This window comes from Ambystoma mexicanum, unplaced genomic scaffold, assembly GCF_040938575.1.
Source record: "Ambystoma mexicanum isolate Mex_15411 unplaced genomic scaffold, UKY_AmexF1_1 Mex_scaf20, whole genome shotgun sequence".
In the NCBI taxonomy this organism is placed as follows: Eukaryota; Metazoa; Chordata; class Amphibia; order Caudata; family Ambystomatidae; genus Ambystoma; species Ambystoma mexicanum.
This window is the reverse complement of record NW_027182434.1, coordinates 93,724-115,899: the sequence shown is the minus strand read 5'-3', so window position 1 is coordinate 115,899 and position 22,176 is coordinate 93,724. Positions and strand designations below refer to the sequence as shown.

The window sequence follows — 22,176 nt, the reverse complement described above, 5'->3', positions numbered from 1 at the left end:
CCTTTTTCCTGCAGGGTGTGGCATACCATCCGCTTGCTCATTGCGACAGAGCTGGCACTAATGAAGGAAGAGGTCAACGTTACGTTCTTCTTTAAAATGCAAGGCCAGGAAAAGTGGCAGCGGTGGGATTTGAACCCACGCCTCCGAAGAGACTGGAGCCTTAATCCAGCACCTTAGACCGCTCGGCCACGCTACCTCCCTGCTAGTCGCCGAAAGCGGAACTTGACCCGTTGCCCGGCCCGCTTTAGTGCTTTGCCTTTTCTCCTTGGAAAGTCTGGAGACAGGCAGTGGAAGGGCAGGCAAACTGTCAGGTGCGCAGAGGAGGGGAGACCATGAGGCAAGGTGGGAGTTGGGGGCAAGAAGTGAGAAAAAAACTAATCGCAAGCTAGGGCAGGATTCGGAAAGTGAAGCCGAAAAGGGGCTTAGCATGCAGCCCAGGGGTTTCTTTGACTGTCCTAAGCCCACAGGGACTTTGCCGTCCTCAGCTCATGAGACTTGAGATGGGTAGCTTGATTTGCTGAGGAAATGCGGGATGACAGATTCAACTCTGGAGTCAAACATAGCCCGGAACTATCGCCTTAAACTGAGTTTTAAGCCTGGTGCCGATAAAAAGAAAGAAATTAGCCTTAGATCGGGCAAGCCGTTTGACGGGGGAAAATGAGACCCCCTAGGCCATCTAGGTGGTCGCTGGATGCTGTGCAGACATCAGCAGCTGTTCATTTCATGCCCTCACGTCTCCTCGTTAGTATAGTGGTCAGTATCCCCGCCTGTCACGCGGGAGACCGGGGTTCAATTCCCCGACGGGGAGGTTAAACCTTTTCTGGATTTTTTTTAGTTCTTGACAAATATTCTTGAAGATTAGGCTGAGTCAAGTAGGGAATGGGTGCCAAGAACTGACTCTTTAAGAAAAAAGCACCGGCAACGCTAGTCATCGTACAATATTTGTGCACAATTGCTTACATTAGGCGGCCGGTCCACTTTATTGAGTCCCCCTCAGCACCATTTAGTGCTCCTGTTGTCTGCGAAGTCCAAATTGTAACCCTGAATCAGTTCCTCTTCTGACCCTTTGTATCATGTTACATGACGAGTAATGATCACCTGTTAGCTTTATCCCTAATTATAACTCTCACTCTTTCCCTGCATCTAACCCTAGCTCTAATCCCATCATTAACCTCGGTCCGGGCACACGCGTGAACCCTTACTCTCATCTCAGCCTCTCCTGGTGATACATCACACCTGGGATCGTTTGCTCCCTGTGGGCTGTGGGAAATTTGCTACCAGCACGCCCTGGAAGTGGGGCTCATTCCGCTGCAACGGGAGGTCTTCCCAGGACGCGTCACAGCTCAACGCAAGAGCTCCTGGGTTTCGAAGGCTCTTGCAGCAAGCCTTCACAAAGCAGCAGGGAGCGCCGTTCCAGATGGGAAACTTGAGACTGGATGTCCAGAAAAGCAAGACGTCAGAAGCGAAACCTTTTTCCTGCAGGGTGTGGCATACCATCCGCTTGCTCATTGCGACAGAGGTGGCACTAATGAAGGAAGAGGTCAACGTTACGTTCTTCTTTAAAATGCAAGGCCAGGAAAAGTGGCAGCGGTGGGATTTGAACCCACGCCTCCGAAGAGACTGGAGCCTTAATCCAGCGCCTTAGACCGCTCGGCCACGCTACCTCCCTGCTAGTCGCCGAAAGCGGAACTTGACCCGTTTCCCGGCCCGCTTTAGTGCTTTGCCTTTTCTCCTTGGAAAGTCTGGAGACAGGCAGTGGAAGGGCAGGCAAACTGTCAGGTGCGCAGAGGAGGGGAGACCATGAGGCAAGGTGGGAGATGGGGGCAAGAAGTGAGAAAAAAACTAATCGCAAGCTAGGGCAGGATTCGGAAAGTGAAGTCGAAAAGGGGCTTAGCATGCAGCCCAGGGGTTTCTTTGACTGTCCTAAGCCCACAGGGACTTTGCCGTCCTCAGCTCATGAGACTTGAGATGGGTAGCTTGATTTGTCGAGGAAATGCGGGATGACAGATTCAACTCTGGAGTCAAACATAGCCCGGAACTATCGCCTTAAACTGAGTTTTAAGCCTGGTGCCGATAAAAAGAAAGAAATTAGCCTTAGATCGGGCAAGCCGTTTGACGGGGGAAAATGAGACCCCCTAGGCCATCTAGGTGGTCGCTGGATGCTGTGCAGACATCAGCAGCTGTTCATTTCATGCCCTCACGTCTCCTCGTTAGTATAGTGGTCAGTATCCCCGCCTGTCACGCGGGAGACCGGGGTTCCCTGACGGGGAGGTTAAACCTTTTCTGGATTTTTTTTAGTTCTTGACAAATATTCTTGAAGATTAGGCTGAGTCAAGTAGGGAATGGGTGCCAAGAACTGACTCTTTAAGAAAAAAGCACCGGCAACGCTAGTCATCGTACAATATTTGTGCACAATTGCTTACATTAGGCGGCCGGTCCACTTTATTGAGTCCCCCTCAGCACCATTTAGTGCTCCTGTTGTCTGCGAAGTCCAAATTGTAACCCTGAATCAGTTCCTCTTCTGACCCTTTGTATCATGTTACATGACGAGTAATGATCACCTGTTAGCTTTATCCCTAATTATAACTCTCACTCTTTCCCTGCATCTAACCCTAGCTCTAATCCCATCATTAACCTCGGTCCGGGCACACGCGTGAACCCTTACTCTCATCTCAGCCTCTCCTGGTGATACATCACACCTGGGATCGTTTGCTCCCTGTGGGCTGTGGGAAATTTGCTACCAGCACGCCCTGGAAGTGGGGCTCATTCCGCTGCAACGGGAGGTCTTCCCAGGACGCGTCACAGCTCAACGCAAGAGCTCCTGGGTTTCGAAGGCTCTTGCAGCAAGCCTTCACAAAGCAGCAGGGAGCGCCGTTCCAGATGGGAAACTTGAGACTGGATGTCCAGAAAAGCAAGACGTCAGAAGCGAAACCTTTTTCCTGCAGGGTGTGGCATACCATCCGCTTGCTCATTGCGACAGAGGTGGCACTAATGAAGGAAGAGGTCAACGTTACGTTCTTCTTTAAAATGCAAGGCCAGGAAAAGTGGCAGCGGTGGGATTTGAACCCACGCCTCCGAAGAGACTGGAGCCTTAATCCAGCGCCTTAGACCGCTCGGCCACGCTACCTCCCTGCTAGTCGCCGAAAGCGGAACTTGACCCGTTGCCCGGCCCGCTTTAGTGCTTTGCCTTTTCTCCTTGGAAAGTCTGGAGACAGGCAGTGGAAGGGCAGGCAAACTGTCAGGTGCGCAGAGGAGGGGAGACCATGAGGCAAGGTGGGAGATGGGGGCAAGAAGTGAGAAAAAAACTAATCGCAAGCTAGGGCAGGATTCGGAAAGTGAAGCCGAAAAGGGGCTTAGCATGCAGCCCAGGGGTTTCTTTGACTGTCCTAAGCCCACAGGGACTTTGCCGTCCTCAGCTCATGAGACTTGAGATGGGTAGCTTGATTTGCTGAGGAAATGCGGGATGACAGATTCAACTCTGGAGTCAAACATAGCCCGGAACTATCGCCTTAAACTGAGTTTTAAGCCTGGTGCCGATAAAAAGAAAGAAATTAGCCTTAGATCGGGCAAGCCGTTTGACGGGGGAAAATGAGACCCCCTAGGCCATCTAGGTGGTCGCTGGATGCTGTGCAGACATCAGCAGCTGTTCATTTCATGCCCTCACGTCTCCTCGTTAGTATAGTGGTCAGTATCCCCGCCTGTCACGCGGGAGACCGGGGTTCAATTCCCCGACGGGGAGGTTAAACCTTTTCTGGATTTTTTTTAGTTCTTGACAAATATTCTTGAAGATTAGGCTGAGTCAAGTAGGGAATGGGTGCCAAGAACTGACTCTTTAAGAAAAAAGCACCGGCAACGCTAGTCATCGTACAATATTTGTGCACAATTGCTTACATTAGGCGGCCGGTCCACTTTATTGAGTCCCCCTCAGCACCATTTAGTGCTCCTGTTGTCTGCGAAGTCCAAATTGTAACCCTGAATCAGTTCCTCTTCTGACCCTTTGTATCATGTTACATGACGAGTAATGATCACCTGTTAGCTTTATCCCTAATTATAACTCTCACTCTTTCCCTGCATCTAACCCTAGCTCTAATCCCATCATTAACCTCGGTCCGGGCACACGCGTGAACCCTTACTCTCATCTCAGCCTCTCCTGGTGATACATCACACCTGGGATCGTTTGCTCCCTGTGGGCTGTGGGAAATTTGCTACCAGCACGCCCTGGAAGTGGGGCTCATTCCGCTGCAACGGGAGGTCTTCCCAGGACGCGTCACAGCTCAACGCAAGAGCTCCTGGGTTTCGAAGGCTCTTGCAGCAAGCCTTCACAAAGCAGCAGGGAGCGCCGTTCCAGATGGGAAACTTGAGACTGGATGTCCAGAAAAGCAAGACGTCAGAAGCGAAACCTTTTTCCTGCAGGGTGTGGCATACCATCCGCTTGCTCATTGCGACAGAGGTGGCACTAATGAAGGAAGAGGTCAACGTTACGTTCTTCTTTAAAATGCAAGGCCAGGAAAAGTGGCAGCGGTGGGATTTGAACCCACGCCTCCGAAGAGACTGGAGCCTTAATCCAGCACCTTAGACCGCTCGGCCACGCTACCTCCCTGCTAGTCGCCGAAAGCGGAACTTGACCCGTTGCCCGGCCCGCTTTAGTGCTTTGCCTTTTCTCCTTGGAAAGTCTGGAGACAGGCAGTGGAAGGGCAGGCAAACTGTCAGGTGCGCAGAGGAGGGGAGACCATGAGGCAAGGTGGGAGATGGGGGCAAGAAGTGAGAAAAAAACTAATCGCAAGCTAGGGCAGGATTCGGAAAGTGAAGCCGAAAAGGGGCTTAGCATGCAGCCCAGGGGTTTCTTTGACTGTCCTAAGCCCACAGGGACTTTGCCGTCCTCAGCTCATGAGACTTGAGATGGGTAGCTTGATTTGCTGAGGAAATGCGGGATGACAGATTCAACTCTGGAGTCAAACATAGCCCGGAACTATCGCCTTAAACTGAGTTTTAAGCCTGGTGCCGATAAAAAGAAAGAAATTAGCCTTAGATCGGGCAAGCCGTTTGACGGGGGAAAATGAGACCCCCTAGGCCATCTAGGTGGTCGCTGGATGCTGTGCAGACATCAGCAGCTGTTCATTTCATGCCCTCACGTCTCCTCGTTAGTATAGTGGTCAGTATCCCCGCCTGTCACGCGGGAGACCGGGGTTCAATTCCCCGACGGGGAGGTTAAACCTTTTCTGGATTTTTTTTAGTTCTTGACAAATATTCTTGAAGATTAGGCTGAGTCAAGTAGGGAATGGGTGCCAAGAACTGACTCTTTAAGAAAAAAGCACCGGCAACGCTAGTCATCGTACAATATTTGTGCACAATTGCTTACATTAGGCGGCCGGTCCACTTTATTGAGTCCCCCTCAGCACCATTTAGTGCTCCTGTTGTCTGCGAAGTCCAAATTGTAACCCTGAATCAGTTCCTCTTCTGACCCTTTGTATCATGTTACATGACGAGTAATGATCACCTGTTAGCTTTATCCCTAATTATAACTCTCACTCTTTCCCTGCATCTAACCCTAGCTCTAATCCCATCATTAACCTCGGTCCGGGCACACGCGTGAACCCTTACTCTCATCTCAGCCTCTCCTGGTGATACATCACACCTGGGATCGTTTGCTCCCTGTGGGCTGTGGGAAATTTGCTACCAGCACGCCCTGGAAGTGGGGCTCATTCCGCTGCAACGGGAGGTCTTCCCAGGACGCGTCACAGCTCAACGCAAGAGCTCCTGGGTTTCGAAGGCTCTTGCAGCAAGTCTTCACAAAGCAGCAGGGAGCGCCGTTCCAGATGGGAAACTTGAGACTGGATGTCCAGAAAAGCAAGACGTCAGAAGCGAAACCTTTTTCCTGCAGGGTGTGGCATACCATCCGCTTGCTCATTGCGACAGAGGTGGCACTAATGAAGGAAGAGGTCAACGTTACGTTCTTCTTTAAAATGCAAGGCCAGGAAAAGTGGCAGCGGTGGGATTTGAACCCACGCCTCCGAAGAGACTGGAGCCTTAATCCAGCGCCTTAGACCGCTCGGCCACGCTACCTCCCTGCTAGTCGCCGAAAGCGGAACTTGACCCGTTGCCCGGCCCGCTTTAGTGCTTTGCCTTTTCTCCTTGGAAAGTCTGGAGACAGGCAGTGGAAGGGCAGGCAAACTGTCAGGTGCGCAGAGGAGGGGAGACCATGAGGCAAGGTGGGAGATGGGGGCAAGAAGTGAGAAAAAAACTAATCGCAAGCTAGGGCAGGATTCGGAAAGTGAAGCCGAAAAGGGGCTTAGCATGCAGCCCAGGGGTTTCTTTGACTGTCCTAAGCCCACAGGGACTTTGCCGTCCTCAGCTCATGAGACTTGAGATGGGTAGCTTGATTTGCTGAGGAAATGCGGGATGACAGATTCAACTCTGGAGTCAAACATAGCCCGGAACTATCGCCTTAAACTGAGTTTTAAGCCTGGTGCCGATAAAAAGAAAGAAATTAGCCTTAGATCGGGCAAGCCGTTTGACGGGGGAAAATGAGACCCCCTAGGCCATCTAGGTGGTCGCTGGATGCTGTGCAGACATCAGCAGCTGTTCATTTCATGCCCTCACGTCTCCTCGTTAGTATAGTGGTCAGTATCCCCGCCTGTCACGCGGGAGACCGGGGTTCAATTCCCCGACGGGGAGGTTAAACCTTTTCTGGATTTTTTTTAGTTCTTGACAAATATTCTTGAAGATTAGGCTGAGTCAAGTAGGGAATGGGTGCCAAGAACTGACTCTTTAAGAAAAAAGCACCGGCAACGCTAGTCATCGTACAATATTTGTGCACAATTGCTTACATTAGGCGGCCGGTCCACTTTATTGAGTCCCCCTCAGCACCATTTAGTGCTCCTGTTGTCTGCGAAGTCCAAATTGTAACCCTGAATCAGTTCCTCTTCTGACCCTTTGTATCATGTTACATGACGAGTAATGATCACCTGTTAGCTTTATCCCTAATTATAACTCTCACTCTTTCCCTGCATCTAACCCTAGCTCTAATCCCATCATTAACCTCGGTCCGGGCACACGCGTGAACCCTTACTCTCATCTCAGCCTCTCCTGGTGATACATCACACCTGGGATCGTTTGCTCCCTGTGGGCTGTGGGAAATTTGCTACCAGCACGCCCTGGAAGTGGGGCTCATTCCGCTGCAACGGGAGGTCTTCCCAGGACGCGTCACAGCTCAACGCAAGAGCTCCTGGGTTTCGAAGGCTCTTGCAGCAAGCCTTCACAAAGCAGCAGGGAGCGCCGTTCCAGATGGGAAACTTGAGACTGGATGTCCAGAAAAGCAAGACGTCAGAAGCGAAACCTTTTTCCTGCAGGGTGTGGCATACCATCCGCTTGCTCATTGCGACAGAGGTGGCACTAATGAAGGAAGAGGTCAACGTTACGTTCTTCTTTAAAATGCAAGGCCAGGAAAAGTGGCAGCGGTGGGATTTGAACCCACGCCTCCGAAGAGACTGGAGCCTTAATCCAGCGCCTTAGACCGCTCGGCCACGCTACCTCCCTGCTAGTCGCCGAAAGCGGAACTTGACCCGTTGCCCGGCCCGCTTTAGTGCTTTGCCTTTTCTCCTTGGAAAGTCTGGAGACAGGCAGTGGAAGGGCAGGCAAACTGTCAGGTGCGCAGAGGAGGGGAGACCATGAGGCAAGGTGGGAGATGGGGGCAAGAAGTGAGAAAAAAACTAATCGCAAGCTAGGGCAGGATTCGGAAAGTGAAGCCGAAAAGGGGCTTAGCATGCAGCCCAGGGGTTTCTTTGACTGTCCTAAGCCCACAGGGACTTTGCCGTCCTCAGCTCATGAGACTTGAGATGGGTAGCTTGATTTGCTGAGGAAATGCGGGATGACAGATTCAACTCTGGAGTCAAACATAGCCCGGAACTATCGCCTTAAACTGAGTTTTAAGCCTGGTGCCGATAAAAAGAAAGAAATTAGCCTTAGATCGGGCAAGCCGTTTGACGGGGGAAAATGAGACCCCCTAGGCCATCTAGGTGGTCGCTGGATGCTGTGCAGACATCAGCAGCTGTTCATTTCATGCCCTCACGTCTCCTCGTTAGTATAGTGGTCAGTATCCCCGCCTGTCACGCGGGAGACCGGGGTTCAATTCCCCGACGGGGAGGTTAAACCTTTTCTGGATTTTTTTTAGTTCTTGACAAATATTCTTGAAGATTAGGCTGAGTCAAGTAGGGAATGGGTGCCAAGAACTGACTCTTTAAGAAAAAAGCACCGGCAACGCTAGTCATCGTACAATATTTGTGCACAATTGCTTACATTAGGCGGCCGGTCCACTTTATTGAGTCCCCCTCAGCACCATTTAGTGCTCCTGTTGTCTGCGAAGTCCAAATTGTAACCCTGAATCAGTTCCTCTTCTGACCCTTTGTATCATGTTACATGACGAGTAATGATCACCTGTTAGCTTTATCCCTAATTATAACTCTCACTCTTTCCCTGCATCTAACCCTAGCTCTAATCCCATCATTAACCTCGGTCCGGGCACACGCGTGAACCCTTACTCTCATCTCAGCCTCTCCTGGTGATACATCACACCTGGGATCGTTTGCTCCCTGTGGGCTGTGGGAAATTTGCTACCAGCACGCCCTGGAAGTGGGGCTCATTCCGCTGCAACGGGAGGTCTTCCCAGGACGCGTCACAGCTCAACGCAAGAGCTCCTGGGTTTCGAAGGCTCTTGCAGCAAGCCTTCACAAAGCAGCAGGGAGCGCCGTTCCAGATGGGAAACTTGAGACTGGATGTCCAGAAAAGCAAGACGTCAGAAGCGAAACCTTTTTCCTGCAGGGTGTGGCATACCATCCGCTTGCTCATTGCGACAGAGCTGGCACTAATGAAGGAAGAGGTCAACGTTACGTTCTTCTTTAAAATGCAAGGCCAGGAAAAGTGGCAGCGGTGGGATTTGAACCCACGCCTCCGAAGAGACTGGAGCCTTAATCCAGCACCTTAGACCGCTCGGCCACGCTACCTCCCTGCTAGTCGCCGAAAGCGGAACTTGACCCGTTGCCCGGCCCGCTTTAGTGCTTTGCCTTTTCTCCTTGGAAAGTCTGGAGACAGGCAGTGGAAGGGCAGGCAAACTGTCAGGTGCGCAGAGGAGGGGAGACCATGAGGCAAGGTGGGAGTTGGGGGCAAGAAGTGAGAAAAAAACTAATCGCAAGCTAGGGCAGGATTCGGAAAGTGAAGCCGAAAAGGGGCTTAGCATGCAGCCCAGGGGTTTCTTTGACTGTCCTAAGCCCACAGGGACTTTGCCGTCCTCAGCTCATGAGACTTGAGATGGGTAGCTTGATTTGCTGAGGAAATGCGGGATGACAGATTCAACTCTGGAGTCAAACATAGCCCGGAACTATCGCCTTAAACTGAGTTTTAAGCCTGGTGCCGATAAAAAGAAAGAAATTAGCCTTAGATCGGGCAAGCCGTTTGACGGGGGAAAATGAGACCCCCTAGGCCATCTAGGTGGTCGCTGGATGCTGTGCAGACATCAGCAGCTGTTCATTTCATGCCCTCACGTCTCCTCGTTAGTATAGTGGTCAGTATCCCCGCCTGTCACGCGGGAGACCCCCGACGGGGAGGTTAAACCTTTTCTGGATTTTTTTTAGTTCTTGACAAATATTCTTGAAGATTAGGCTGAGTCAAGTAGGGAATGGGTGCCAAGAACTGACTCTTTAAGAAAAAAGCACCGGCAACGCTAGTCATCGTACAATATTTGTGCACAATTGCTTACATTAGGCGGCCGGTCCACTTTATTGAGTCCCCCTCAGCACCATTTAGTGCTCCTGTTGTCTGCGAAGTCCAAATTGTAACCCTGAATCAGTTCCTCTTCTGACCCTTTGTATCATGTTACATGACGAGTAATGATCACCTGTTAGCTTTATCCCTAATTATAACTCTCACTCTTTCCCTGCATCTAACCCTAGCTCTAATCCCATCATTAACCTCGGTCCGGGCACACGCGTGAACCCTTACTCTCATCTCAGCCTCTCCTGGTGATACATCACACCTGGGATCGTTTGCTCCCTGTGGGCTGTGGGAAATTTGCTACCAGCACGCCCTGGAAGTGGGGCTCATTCCGCTGCAACGGGAGGTCTTCCCAGGACGCGTCACAGCTCAACGCAAGAGCTCCTGGGTTTCGAAGGCTCTTGCAGCAAGCCTTCACAAAGCAGCAGGGAGCGCCGTTCCAGATGGGAAACTTGAGACTGGATGTCCAGAAAAGCAAGACGTCAGAAGCGAAACCTTTTTCCTGCAGGGTGTGGCATACCATCCGCTTGCTCATTGCGACAGAGCTGGCACTAATGAAGGAAGAGGTCAACGTTACGTTCTTCTTTAAAATGCAAGGCCAGGAAAAGTGGCAGCGGTGGGATTTGAACCCACGCCTCCGAAGAGACTGGAGCCTTAATCCAGCACCTTAGACCGCTCGGCCACGCTACCTCCCTGCTAGTCGCCGAAAGCGGAACTTGACCCGTTGCCCGGCCCGCTTTAGTGCTTTGCCTTTTCTCCTTGGAAAGTCTGGAGACAGGCAGTGGAAGGGCAGGCAAACTGTCAGGTGCGCAGAGGAGGGGAGACCATGAGGCAAGGTGGGAGTTGGGGGCAAGAAGTGAGAAAAAAACTAATCGCAAGCTAGGGCAGGATTCGGAAAGTGAAGCCGAAAAGGGGCTTAGCATGCAGCCCAGGGGTTTCTTTGACTGTCCTAAGCCCACAGGAACTTTGCCGTCCTCAGCTCATGAGACTTGAGATGGGTAGCTTGATTTGCTGAGGAAATGCGGGATGACAGATTCAACTCTGGAGTCAAACATAGCCCGGAACTATCGCCTTAAACTGAGTTTTAAGCCTGGTGCCGATAAAAAGAAAGAAATTAGCCTTAGATCGGGCAAGCCGTTTGACGGGGGAAAATGAGACCCCCTAGGCCATCTAGGTGGTCGCTGGATGCTGTGCAGACATCAGCAGCTGTTCATTTCATGCCCTCACGTCTCCTCGTTAGTATAGTGGTCAGTATCCCCGCCTGTCACGCGGGAGACGATGGGGAGGTTAAACCTTTTCTGGATTTTTTTTAGTTCTTGACAAATATTCTTGAAGATTAGGCTGAGTCAAGTAGGGAATGGGTGCCAAGAACTGACTCTTTAAGAAAAAAGCACCGGCAACGCTAGTCATCGTACAATATTTGTGCACAATTGCTTACATTAGGCGGCCGGTCCACTTTATTGAGTCCCCCTCAGCACCATTTAGTGCTCCTGTTGTCTGCGAAGTCCAAATTGTAACCCTGAATCAGTTCCTCTTCTGACCCTTTGTATCATGTTACATGACGAGTAATGATCACCTGTTAGCTTTATCCCTAATTATAACTCTCACTCTTTCCCTGCATCTAACCCTAGCTCTAATCCCATCATTAACCTCGGTCCGGGCACACGCGTGAACCCTTACTCTCATCTCAGCCTCTCCTGGTGATACATCACACCTGGGATCGTTTGCTCCCTGTGGGCTGTGGGAAATTTGCTACCAGCACGCCCTGGAAGTGGGGCTCATTCCGCTGCAACGGGAGGTCTTCCCAGGACGCGTCACAGCTCAACGCAAGAGCTCCTGGGTTTCGAAGGCTCTTGCAGCAAGCCTTCACAAAGCAGCAGGGAGCGCCGTTCCAGATGGGAAACTTGAGACTGGATGTCCAGAAAAGCAAGACGTCAGAAGCGAAACCTTTTTCCTGCAGGGTGTGGCATACCATCCGCTTGCTCATTGCGACAGAGGTGGCACTAATGAAGGAAGAGGTCAACGTTACGTTCTTCTTTAAAATGCAAGGCCAGGAAAAGTGGCAGCGGTGGGATTTGAACCCACGCCTCCGAAGAGACTGGAGCCTTAATCCAGCGCCTTAGACCGCTCGGCCACGCTACCTCCCTGCTAGTCGCCGAAAGCGGAACTTGACCCGTTGCCCGGCCCGCTTTAGTGCTTTGCCTTTTCTCCTTGGAAAGTCTGGAGACAGGCAGTGGAAGGGCAGGCAAACTGTCAGGTGCGCAGAGGAGGGGAGACCATGAGGCAAGGTGGGAGATGGGGGCAAGAAGTGAGAAAAAAACTAATCGCAAGCTAGGGCAGGATTCGGAAAGTGAAGCCGAAAAGGGGCTTAGCATGCAGCCCAGGGGTTTCTTTGACTGTCCTAAGCCCACAGGGACTTTGCCGTCCTCAGCTCATGAGACTTGAGATGGGTAGCTTGATTTGCTGAGGAAATGCGGGATGACAGATTCAACTCTGGAGTCAAACATAGCCCGGAACTATCGCCTTAAACTGAGTTTTAAGCCTGGTGCCGATAAAAAGAAAGAAATTAGCCTTAGATCGGGCAAGCCGTTTGACGGGGGAAAATGAGACCCCCTAGGCCATCTAGGTGGTCGCTGGATGCTGTGCAGACATCAGCAGCTGTTCATTTCATGCCCTCACGTCTCCTCGTTAGTATAGTGGTCAGTATCCCCGCCTGTCACGCGGGAGACCGGGGTTCAATTCCCCGACGGGGAGGTTAAACCTTTTCTGGATTTTTTTTAGTTCTTGACAAATATTCTTGAAGATTAGGCTGAGTCAAGTAGGGAATGGGTGCCAAGAACTGACTCTTTAAGAAAAAAGCACCGGCAACGCTAGTCATCGTACAATATTTGTGCACAATTGCTTACATTAGGCGGCCGGTCCACTTTATTGAGTCCCCCTCAGCACCATTTAGTGCTCCTGTTGTCTGCGAAGTCCAAATTGTAACCCTGAATCAGTTCCTCTTCTGACCCTTTGTATCATGTTACATGACGAGTAATGATCACCTGTTAGCTTTATCCCTAATTATAACTCTCACTCTTTCCCTGCATCTAACCCTAGCTCTAATCCCATCATTAACCTCGGTCCGGGCACACGCGTGAACCCTTACTCTCATCTCAGCCTCTCCTGGTGATACATCACACCTGGGATCGTTTGCTCCCTGTGGGCTGTGGGAAATTTGCTACCAGCACGCCCTGGAAGTGGGGCTCATTCCGCTGCAACGGGAGGTCTTCCCAGGACGCGTCACAGCTCAACGCAAGAGCTCCTGGGTTTCGAAGGCTCTTGCAGCAAGCCTTCACAAAGCAGCAGGGAGCGCCGTTCCAGATGGGAAACTTGAGACTGGATGTCCAGAAAAGCAAGACGTCAGAAGCGAAACCTTTTTCCTGCAGGGTGTGGCATACCATCCGCTTGCTCATTGCGACAGAGCTGGCACTAATGAAGGAAGAGGTCAACGTTACGTTCTTCTTTAAAATGCAAGGCCAGGAAAAGTGGCAGCGGTGGGATTTGAACCCACGCCTCCGAAGAGACTGGAGCCTTAATCCAGCGCCTTAGACCGCTCGGCCACGCTACCTCCCTGCTAGTCGCCGAAAGCGGAACTTGACCCGTTGCCCGGCCCGCTTTAGTGCTTTGCCTTTTCTCCTTGGAAAGTCTGGAGACAGGCAGTGGAAGGGCAGGCAAACTGTCAGGTGCGCAGAGGAGGGGAGACCATGAGGCAAGGTGGGAGATGGGGGCAAGAAGTGAGAAAAAAACTAATCGCAAGCTAGGGCAGGATTCGGAAAGTGAAGCCGAAAAGGGGCTTAGCATGCAGCCCAGGGGTTTCTTTGACTGTCCTAAGCCCACAGGGACTTTGCCGTCCTCAGCTCATGAGACTTGAGATGGGTAGCTTGATTTGCTGAGGAAATGCGGGATGACAGATTCAACTCTGGAGTCAAACATAGCCCGGAACTATCGCCTTAAACTGAGTTTTAAGCCTGGTGCCGATAAAAAGAAAGAAATTAGCCTTAGATCGGGCAAGCCGTTTGACGGGGGAAAATGAGACCCCCTAGGCCATCTAGGTGGTCGCTGGATGCTGTGCAGACATCAGCAGCTGTTCATTTCATGCCCTCACGTCTCCTCGTTAGTATAGTGGTCAGTATCCCCGCCTGTCACGCGGGAGACCGGGGTTCAATTCCCCGACGGGGAGGTTAAACCTTTTCTGGATTTTTTTTAGTTCTTGACAAATATTCTTGAAGATTAGGCTGAGTCAAGTAGGGAATGGGTGCCAAGAACTGACTCTTTAAGAAAAAAGCACCGGCAACGCTAGTCATCGTACAATATTTGTGCACAATTGCTTACATTAGGCGGCCGGTCCACTTTATTGAGTCCCCCTCAGCACCATTTAGTGCTCCTGTTGTCTGCGAAGTCCAAATTGTAACCCTGAATCAGTTCCTCTTCTGACCCTTTGTATCATGTTACATGACGAGTAATGATCACCTGTTAGCTTTATCCCTAATTATAACTCTCACTCTTTCCCTGCATCTAACCCTAGCTCTAATCCCATCATTAACCTCGGTCCGGGCACACGCGTGAACCCTTACTCTCATCTCAGCCTCTCCTGGTGATACATCACACCTGGGATCGTTTGCTCCCTGTGGGCTGTGGGAAATTTGCTACCAGCACGCCCTGGAAGTGGGGCTCATTCCGCTGCAACGGGAGGTCTTCCCAGGACGCGTCACAGCTCAACGCAAGAGCTCCTGGGTTTCGAAGGCTCTTGCAGCAAGCCTTCACAAAGCAGCAGGGAGCGCCGTTCCAGATGGGAAACTTGAGACTGGATGTCCAGAAAAGCAAGACGTCAGAAGCGAAACCTTTTTCCTGCAGGGTGTGGCATACCATCCGCTTGCTCATTGCGACAGAGCTGGCACTAATGAAGGAAGAGGTCAACGTTACGTTCTTCTTTAAAATGCAAGGCCAGGAAAAGTGGCAGCGGTGGGATTTGAACCCACGCCTCCGAAGAGACTGGAGCCTTAATCCAGCGCCTTAGACCGCTCGGCCACGCTACCTCCCTGCTAGTCGCCGAAAGCGGAACTTGACCCGTTGCCCGGCCCGCTTTAGTGCTTTGCCTTTTCTCCTTGGAAAGTCTGGAGACAGGCAGTGGAAGGGCAGGCAAACTGTCAGGTGCGCAGAGGAGGGGAGACCATGAGGCAAGGTGGGAGATGGGGGCAAGAAGTGAGAAAAAAACTAATCGCAAGCTAGGGCAGGATTCGGAAAGTGAAGCCGAAAAGGGGCTTAGCATGCAGCCCAGGGGTTTCTTTGACTGTCCTAAGCCCACAGGGACTTTGCCGTCCTCAGCTCATGAGACTTGAGATGGGTAGCTTGATTTGCTGAGGAAATGCGGGATGACAGATTCAACTCTGGAGTCAAACATAGCCCGGAACTATCGCCTTAAACTGAGTTTTAAGCCTGGTGCCGATAAAAAGAAAGAAATTAGCCTTAGATCGGGCAAGCCGTTTGACGGGGGAAAATGAGACCCCCTAGGCCATCTAGGTGGTCGCTGGATGCTGTGCAGACATCAGCAGCTGTTCATTTCATGCCCTCACGTCTCCTCGTTAGTATAGTGGTCAGTATCCCCGCCTGTCACGCGGGAGACCGGGGTTCAATTCCCCGACGGGGAGGTTAAACCTTTTCTGGATTTTTTTTAGTTCTTGACAAATATTCTTGAAGATTAGGCTGAGTCAAGTAGGGAATGGGTGCCAAGAACTGACTCTTTAAGAAAAAAGCACCGGCAACGCTAGTCATCGTACAATATTTGTGCACAATTGCTTACATTAGGCGGCCGGTCCACTTTATTGAGTCCCCCTCAGCACCATTTAGTGCTCCTGTTGTCTGCGAAGTCCAAATTGTAACCCTGAATCAGTTCCTCTTCTGACCCTTTGTATCATGTTACATGACGAGTAATGATCACCTGTTAGCTTTATCCCTAATTATAACTCTCACTCTTTCCCTGCATCTAACCCTAGCTCTAATCCCATCATTAACCTCGGTCCGGGCACACGCGTGAACCCTTACTCTCATCTCAGCCTCTCCTGGTGATACATCACACCTGGGATCGTTTGCTCCCTGTGGGCTGTGGGAAATTTGCTACCAGCACGCCCTGGAAGTGGGGCTCATTCCGCTGCAACGGGAGGTCTTCCCAGGACGCGTCACAGCTCAACGCAAGAGCTCCTGGGTTTCGAAGGCTCTTGCAGCAAGCCTTCACAAAGCAGCAGGGAGCGCCGTTCCAGATGGGAAACTTGAGACTGGATGTCCAGAAAAGCAAGACGTCAGAAGCGAAACCTTTTTCCTGCAGGGTGTGGCATACCATCCGCTTGCTCATTGCGACAGAGCTGGCACTAATGAAGGAAGAGGTCAACGTTACGTTCTTCTTTAAAATGCAAGGCCAGGAAAAGTGGCAGCGGTGGGATTTGAACCCACGCCTCCGAAGAGACTGGAGCCTTAATCCAGCGCCTTAGACCGCTCGGCCACGCTACCTCCCTGCTAGTCGCCGAAAGCGGAACTTGACCCGTTGCCCGGCCCGCTTTAGTGCTTTGCCTTTTCTCCTTGGAAAGTCTGGAGACAGGCAGTGGAAGGGCAGGCAAACTGTCAGGTGCGCAGAGGAGGGGAGACCATGAGGCAAGGTGGGAGATGGGGGCAAGAAGTGAGAAAAAAACTAATCGCAAGCTAGGGCAGGATTCGGAAAGTGAAGCCGAAAAGGGGCTTAGCATGCAGCCCAGGGGTTTCTTTGACTGTCCTAAGCCCACAGGGACTTTGCCGTCCTCAGCTCATGAGACTTGAGATGGGTAGCTTGATTTGCTGAGGAAATGCGGGATGACAGATTCAACTCTGGAGTCAAACATAGCCCGGAACTATCGCCTTAAACTGAGTTTTAAGCCTGGTGCCGATAAAAAGAAAGAAATTAGCCTTAGATCGGGCAAGCCGTTTGACGGGGGAAAATGAGACCCCCTAGGCCATCTAGGTGGTCGCTGGATGCTGTGCAGACATCAGCAGCTGTTCATTTCATGCCCTCACGTCTCCTCGTTAGTATAGTGGTCAGTATCCCCGCCTGTCACGCGGGAGACCGGGGTTCAATTCCCCGACGGGGAGGTTAAACCTTTTCTGGATTTTTTTTAGTTCTTGACAAATATTCTTGAAGATTAGGCTGAGTCAAGTAGGGAATGGGTGCCAAGAACTGACTCTTTAAGAAAAAAGCACCGGCAACGCTAGTCATCGTACAATATTTGTGCACAATTGCTTACATTAGGCGGCCGGTCCACTTTATTGAGTCCCCCTCAGCACCATTTAGTGCTCCTGTTGTCTGCGAAGTCCAAATTGTAACCCTGAATCAGTTCCTCTTCTGACCCTTTGTATCATGTTACATGACGAGTAATGATCACCTGTTAGCTTTATCCCTAATTATAACTCTCACTCTTTCCCTGCATCTAACCCTAGCTCTAATCCCATCATTAACCTCGGTCCGGGCACACGCGTGAACCCTTACTCTCATCTCAGCCTCTCCTGGTGATACATCACACCTGGGATCGTTTGCTCCCTGTGGGCTGTGGGAAATTTGCTACCAGCACGCCCTGGAAGTGGGGCTCATTCCGCTGCAACGGGAGGTCTTCCCAGGACGCGTCACAGCTCAACGCAAGAGCTCCTGGGTTTCGAAGGCTCTTGCAGCAAGTCTTCACAAAGCAGCAGGGAGCGCCGTTCCAGATGGGAAACTTGAGACTGGATGTCCAGAAAAGCAAGACGTCAGAAGCGAAACCTTTTTCCTGCAGGGTGTGGCATACCATCCGCTTGCTCATTGCGACAGAGGTGGCACTAATGAAGGAAGAGGTCAACGTTACGTTCTTCTTTAAAATGCAAGGCCAGGAAAAGTGGCAGCGGTGGGATTTGAACCCACGCCTCCGAAGAGACTGGAGCCTTAATCCAGCGCCTTAGACCGCTCGGCCACGCTACCTCCCTGCTAGTCGCCGAAAGCGGAACTTGACCCGTTGCCCGGCCCGCTTTAGTGCTTTGCCTTTTCTCCTTGGAAAGTCTGGAGACAGGCAGTGGAAGGGCAGGCAAACTGTCAGGTGCGCAGAGGAGGGGAGACCATGAGGCAAGGTGGGAGATGGGGGCAAGAAGTGAGAAAAAAACTAATCGCAAGCTAGGGCAGGATTCGGAAAGTGAAGCCGAAAAGGGGCTTAGCATGCAGCCCAGGGGTTTCTTTGACTGTCCTAAGCCCACAGGGACTTTGCCGTCCTCAGCTCATGAGACTTGAGATGGGTAGCTTGATTTGCTGAGGAAATGCGGGATGACAGATTCAACTCTGGAGTCAAACATAGCCCGGAACTATCGCCTTAAACTGAGTTTTAAGCCTGGTGCCGATAAAAAGAAAGAAATTAGCCTTAGATCGGGCAAGCCGTTTGACGGGGGAAAATGAGACCCCCTAGGCCATCTAGGTGGTCGCTGGATGCTGTGCAGACATCAGCAGCTGTTCATTTCATGCCCTCACGTCTCCTCGTTAGTATAGTGGTCAGTATCCCCGCCTGTCACGCGGGAGACCGGGAGGTTAAACCTTTTCTGGATTTTTTTTAGTTCTTGACAAATATTCTTGAAGATTAGGCTGAGTCAAGTAGGGAATGGGTGCCAAGAACTGACTCTTTAAGAAAAAAGCACCGGCAACGCTAGTCATCGTACAATATTTGTGCACAATTGCTTACATTAGGCGGCCGGTCCACTTTATTGAGTCCCCCTCAGCACCATTTAGTGCTCCTGTTGTCTGCGAAGTCCAAATTGTAACCCTGAATCAGTTCCTCTTCTGACCCTTTGTATCATGTTACATGACGAGTAATGATCACCTGTTAGCTTTATCCCTAATTATAACTCTCACTCTTTCCCTGCATCTAACCCTAGCTCTAATCCCATCATTAACCTCGGTCCGGGCACACGCGTGAACCCTTACTCTCATCTCAGCCTCTCCTGGTGATACATCACACCTGGGATCGTTTGCTCCCTGTGGGCTGTGGGAAATTTGCTACCAGCACGCCCTGGAAGTGGGGCTCATTCCGCTGCAACGGGAGGTCTTCCCAGGACGCGTCACAGCTCAACGCAAGAGCTCCTGGGTTTCGAAGGCTCTTGCAGCAAGCCTTCACAAAGCAGCAGGGAGCGCCGTTCCAGATGGGAAACTTGAGACTGGATGTCCAGAAAAGCAAGACGTCAGAAGCGAAACCTTTTTCCTGCAGGGTGTGGCATACCATCCGCTTGCTCATTGCGACAGAGGTGGCACTAATGAAGGAAGAGGTCAACGTTACGTTCTTCTTTAAAATGCAAGGCCAGGAAAAGTGGCAGCGGTGGGATTTGAACCCACGCCTCCGAAGAGACTGGAGCCTTAATCCAGCGCCTTAGACCGCTCGGCCACGCTACCTCCCTGCTAGTCGCCGAAAGCGGAACTTGACCCGTTGCCCGGCCCGCTTTAGTGCTTTGCCTTTTCTCCTTGGAAAGTCTGGAGACAGGCAGTGGAAGGGCAGGCAAACTGTCAGGTGCGCAGAGGAGGGGAGACCATGAGGCAAGGTGGGAGATGGGGGCAAGAAGTGAGAAAAAAACTAATCGCAAGCTAGGGCAGGATTCGGAAAGTGAAGCCGAAAAGGGGCTTAGCATGCAGCCCAGGGGTTTCTTTGACTGTCCTAAGCCCACAGGGACTTTGCCGTCCTCAGCTCATGAGACTTGAGATGGGTAGCTTGATTTGCTGAGGAAATGCGGGATGACAGATTCAACTCTGGAGTCAAACATAGCCCGGAACTATCGCCTTAAACTGAGTTTTAAGCCTGGTGCCGATAAAAAGAAAGAAATTAGCCTTAGATCGGGCAAGCCGTTTGACGGGGGAAAATGAGACCCCCTAGGCCATCTAGGTGGTCGCTGGATGCTGTGCAGACATCAGCAGCTGTTCATTTCATGCCCTCACGTCTCCTCGTTAGTATAGTGGTCAGTATCCCCGCCTGTCACGCGGGAGACCGGGGTTCAATTCCCCGACGGGGAGGTTAAACCTTTTCTGGATTTTTTTTAGTTCTTGACAAATATTCTTGAAGATTAGGCTGAGTCAAGTAGGGAATGGGTGCCAAGAACTGACTCTTTAAGAAAAAAGCACCGGCAACGCTAGTCATCGTACAATATTTGTGCACAATTGCTTACATTAGGCGGCCGGTCCACTTTATTGAGTCCCCCTCAGCACCATTTAGTGCTCCTGTTGTCTGCGAAGTCCAAATTGTAACCCTGAATCAGTTCCTCTTCTGACCCTTTGTATCATGTTACATGACGAGTAATGATCACCTGTTAGCTTTATCCCTAATTATAACTCTCACTCTTTCCCTGCATCTAACCCTAGCTCTAATCCCATCATTAACCTCGGTCCGGGCACACGCGTGAACCCTTACTCTCATCTCAGCCTCTCCTGGTGATACATCACACCTGGGATCGTTTGCTCCCTGTGGGCTGTGGGAAATTTGCTACCAGCACGCCCTGGAAGTGGGGCTCATTCCGCTGCAACGGGAGGTCTTCCCAGGACGCGTCACAGCTCAACGCAAGAGCTCCTGGGTTTCGAAGGCTCTTGCAGCAAGCCTTCACAAAGCAGCAGGGAGCGCCGTTCCAGATGGGAAACTTGAGACTGGATGTCCAGAAAAGCAAGACGTCAGAAGCGAAACCTTTTTCCTGCAGGGTGTGGCATACCATCCGCTTGCTCATTGCGACAGAGCTGGCACTAATGAAGGAAGAGGTCAACGTTACGTTCTTCTTTAAAATGCAAGGCCAGGAAAAGTGGCAGCGGTGGGATTTGAACCCACGCCTCCGAAGAGACTGGAGCCTTAATCCAGCACCTTAGACCGCTCGGCCACGCTACCTCCCTGCTAGTCGCCGAAAGCGGAACTTGACCCGTTGCCCGGCCCGCTTTAGTGCTTTGCCTTTTCTCCTTGGAAAGTCTGGAGACAGGCAGTGGAAGGGCAGGCAAACTGTCAGGTGCGCAGAGGAGGGGAGACCATGAGGCAAGGTGGGAGTTGGGGGCAAGAAGTGAGAAAAAAACTAATCGCAAGCTAGGGCAGGATTCGGAAAGTGAAGCCGAAAAGGGGCTTAGCATGCAGCCCAGGGGTTTCTTTGACTGTCCTAAGCCCACAGGGACTTTGCCGTCCTCAGCTCATGAGACTTGAGATGGGTAGCTTGATTTGCTGAGGAAATGCGGGATGACAGATTCAACTCTGGAGTCAAACATAGCCCGGAACTATCGCCTTAAACTGAGTTTTAAGCCTGGTGCCGATAAAAAGAAAGAAATTAGCCTTAGATCGGGCAAGCCGTTTGACGGGGGAAAATGAGACCCCCTAGGCCATCTAGGTGGTCGCTGGATGCTGTGCAGACATCAGCAGCTGTTCATTTCATGCCCTCACGTCTCCTCGTTAGTATAGTGGTCAGTATCCCCGCCTGTCACGCGGGAGACCCCCGACGGGGAGGTTAAACCTTTTCTGGATTTTTTTTAGTTCTTGACAAATATTCTTGAAGATTAGGCTGAGTCAAGTAGGGAATGGGTGCCAAGAACTGACTCTTTAAGAAAAAAGCACCGGCAACGCTAGTCATCGTACAATATTTGTGCACAATTGCTTACATTAGGCGGCCGGTCCACTTTATTGAGTCCCCCTCAGCACCATTTAGTGCTCCTGTTGTCTGCGAAGTCCAAATTGTAACCCTGAATCAGTTCCTCTTCTGACCCTTTGTATCATGTTACATGACGAGTAATGATCACCTGTTAGCTTTATCCCTAATTATAACTCTCACTCTTTCCCTGCATCTAACCCTAGCTCTAATCCCATCATTAACCTCGGTCCGGGCACACGCGTGAACCCTTACTCTCATCTCAGCCTCTCCTGGTGATACATCACACCTGGGATCGTTTGCTCCCTGTGGGCTGTGGGAAATTTGCTACCAGCACGCCCTGGAAGTGGGGCTCATTCCGCTGCAACGGGAGGTCTTCCCAGGACGCGTCACAGCTCAACGCAAGAGCTCCTGGGTTTCGAAGGCTCTTGCAGCAAGCCTTCACAAAGCAGCAGGGAGCGCCGTTCCAGATGGGAAACTTGAGACTGGATGTCCAGAAAAGCAAGACGTCAGAAGCGAAACCTTTTTCCTGCAGGGTGTGGCATACCATCCGCTTGCTCATTGCGACAGAGCTGGCACTAATGAAGGAAGAGGTCAACGTTACGTTCTTCTTTAAAATGCAAGGCCAGGAAAAGTGGCAGCGGTGGGATTTGAACCCACGCCTCCGAAGAGACTGGAGCCTTAATCCAGCACCTTAGACCGCTCGGCCACGCTACCTCCCTGCTAGTCGCCGAAAGCGGA

The 22,176-nt window shown here is 51.3% G+C and overlaps 10 non-coding genes across 10 annotated transcripts; all 10 read left to right on the top strand.

Moving 5' to 3' along the window:
• The first annotated feature begins 736 nt into the window (after window positions 1-736).
• On the top strand, window positions 737-808 carry TRNAD-GUC (transfer RNA aspartic acid (anticodon GUC)). The gene has a single exon. It is a non-coding gene; the product is annotated as a tRNA-Asp (tRNA).
• A 2,859-nt stretch (window positions 809-3,667) lies between these two features.
• Window positions 3,668-3,739, top strand: TRNAD-GUC (transfer RNA aspartic acid (anticodon GUC)). Its single transcript has one exon. It is a non-coding gene; the product is annotated as a tRNA-Asp (tRNA).
• Window positions 3,740-5,135: 1,396 nt separating this feature from the next.
• TRNAD-GUC (transfer RNA aspartic acid (anticodon GUC)) lies at window positions 5,136-5,207 on the top strand. Its single transcript has one exon. It is a non-coding gene; the product is annotated as a tRNA-Asp (tRNA).
• Window positions 5,208-6,603: 1,396 nt separating this feature from the next.
• TRNAD-GUC (transfer RNA aspartic acid (anticodon GUC)) lies at window positions 6,604-6,675 on the top strand. The gene has a single exon. It is a non-coding gene; the product is annotated as a tRNA-Asp (tRNA).
• A 1,396-nt stretch (window positions 6,676-8,071) lies between these two features.
• On the top strand, window positions 8,072-8,143 carry TRNAD-GUC (transfer RNA aspartic acid (anticodon GUC)). The gene has a single exon. It is a non-coding gene; the product is annotated as a tRNA-Asp (tRNA).
• A 4,304-nt stretch (window positions 8,144-12,447) lies between these two features.
• On the top strand, window positions 12,448-12,519 carry TRNAD-GUC (transfer RNA aspartic acid (anticodon GUC)). Its single transcript has one exon. It is a non-coding gene; the product is annotated as a tRNA-Asp (tRNA).
• A 1,396-nt stretch (window positions 12,520-13,915) lies between these two features.
• On the top strand, window positions 13,916-13,987 carry TRNAD-GUC (transfer RNA aspartic acid (anticodon GUC)). The gene has a single exon. It is a non-coding gene; the product is annotated as a tRNA-Asp (tRNA).
• Window positions 13,988-15,383: 1,396 nt separating this feature from the next.
• Window positions 15,384-15,455, top strand: TRNAD-GUC (transfer RNA aspartic acid (anticodon GUC)). The gene has a single exon. It is a non-coding gene; the product is annotated as a tRNA-Asp (tRNA).
• A 1,396-nt stretch (window positions 15,456-16,851) lies between these two features.
• Window positions 16,852-16,923, top strand: TRNAD-GUC (transfer RNA aspartic acid (anticodon GUC)). Its single transcript has one exon. It is a non-coding gene; the product is annotated as a tRNA-Asp (tRNA).
• Window positions 16,924-19,768: 2,845 nt separating this feature from the next.
• On the top strand, window positions 19,769-19,840 carry TRNAD-GUC (transfer RNA aspartic acid (anticodon GUC)). The gene has a single exon. It is a non-coding gene; the product is annotated as a tRNA-Asp (tRNA).
• The last annotated feature ends 2,336 nt before the right edge of the window (window positions 19,841-22,176 follow it).